Source organism: Octopus sinensis, linkage group LG12, assembly GCF_006345805.1.
Source record: "Octopus sinensis linkage group LG12, ASM634580v1, whole genome shotgun sequence".
In the NCBI taxonomy this organism is placed as follows: Eukaryota; Metazoa; Mollusca; class Cephalopoda; order Octopoda; family Octopodidae; genus Octopus; species Octopus sinensis.
This window is the reverse complement of record NC_043008.1, coordinates 39,064,713-39,066,732: the sequence shown is the minus strand read 5'-3', so window position 1 is coordinate 39,066,732 and position 2,020 is coordinate 39,064,713.

Here is a 2,020-nt window from a genome sequence, read left to right as displayed (position 1 = left end):
CTCCCTTCCCTCAAAAATTCAGCTGCCCCCTTTTTATTGTTGACAAAGCTGGAGAGTCATCCCCTAATGTAGCAGCCATGTTAGCATGAATATGATTGGGGGGGGCTAAACACTTTTTTATTCAGGAACTTGATAACACCACAATGCCTATTTTTTCGTCTTATGACAAACGCACACAAATAGAAGTATCTTAGTCATATAACAACATTTGTGATTAAATCAAACTCATTCCTCCGTCCCTCCCCCTCTCCCACCCCCTCTCTCACTCTACACACACACACGTCTTTCTCGCTCCATCCCCTCTGTTTCTCAGCCTATCTTTGTTCCTTCTCGAGCCATGTCTGGTTCATAAAGGCCAGTTTCCCGGTTTCCTTGCCGTATAGGGACCCCACCTGGACGGAACGCCGGTTCGTCGCTGATGAGCTGCGAAATGCAGGAGGAAAGAGTGAGAGAAAGTTGTGATGAAAGAGTCAGCAGAAATTCGCCATTACCTTCTGCCGGAGCCGCGTGGAGCTTAGGTGTTTCGCTCATAAACACACACATCGCCCGGTCTGAGATTCGAAACCGCGATCCCTCGACCGCATGTTCGCTGCTTTAACTACTAGGCCGTGTGCCACCACTTTGTCTGTCTCTCTCCACACACTCGTCTTTCATATCACGCTATTTCTTGCTCTGCTGGGGGTTTGCATTGAACGTTAGGGCTTTGTGTTAGCACTTGAGATTACAATTTCGACTTAGAGTAAGGGTTACGTTTGAGCAGAAACTGAAAAGCGATTTAAAAGATATGATTTTGTGTTCAATTTTTTTTACAGAATTAAACTTGCATATGTCTGGAAGTAGGATATGAAACAAAAATATATTCTTAGAAGAAGAAAAATAAAAAGATTCTACATAGGAGTGGCTGTGTGGTAAGTAGCTTGCTAACCAACCACATGGTTGCGGGTTCAGTCCCACTGCGTGGCATCTTGGGCAAGTGTCTTCTGCTATAGCCCCGGGCCAACCAATGCCTTGTGAGTGGATTTGGTAGACGGAAACTGAAAGAAGCCTGTCGTATATATGTATATATATATATATGTGTGTGTGTTTGTGTTTATGTATCTGTGTTTGTCCCCCTAGCATTGCTTGACAACCGATGCTGGTGTGTTTACGTCCCCGTCACTTAGCGGTTCGGCAAAAGAGACCGATAGAATAAGTACTGGGCTTACAGAGAATAAGTCCCGGGGTCGATTTGATCGACTAAAGGCGGTGCTCCAGCATGGCCGCAGTCAAATGACTGAAACAAGTAAAAGAATAAAAGAGTACAGAAATATCGCTGTGTTATTTATTTATTTTTTCCTAAAGATTTACTATAAGTTAGATAAAAAGCTTTGCAACGTTACTGTTAATTCTCTGAGTCCTTAACTCGGGCAATGCCCAGAATTTGTGAGTGTGTGTGTGTGTGTGTGTGTACTGCGTGTAGGTGTGCGTTTCCTTTTCATATTTGTTCGAATTCTTCCTACAAACAAGACGCTAATATTTAAAACGAAGCAAGACTCCCGAGGATGATTAAGGATGTATGTGTGTGTATAGATATATAAATATGTATGTATGATGTATATATACATGTGTGTGTGTATATGTATTTATATCTTTCTATCTTTATATATATATATATAATATATATATATATATGTGGTATAGCACACATGCATACATATATGTAGAGCGTGTGCATGAATGTGTGAGAGAGTATCAGAGAGAGAGAGAGAGAGATTAAAGATGAACGCTAAAGGGAAGAAAATGACAAAATGAAAATTAGTTAAACAAGGTAATAGAACGTTGTAGAGAAAAGGCGGGAGGTAGGCGGAGACGTATGCAAAAGATAAGAGAGAAATAAGTTGGAACAATAATCAGATGGAGATTTGAAAAGATACATATGGAACCGCGCGAGTGTGCGGCAAAGAGACAGAGAGAGGTGGAAGATGAAAGAGAAAGAGAGGGAGAGAGAGAGAGAGAGAGAGAGAATAGAGACAATACTTTA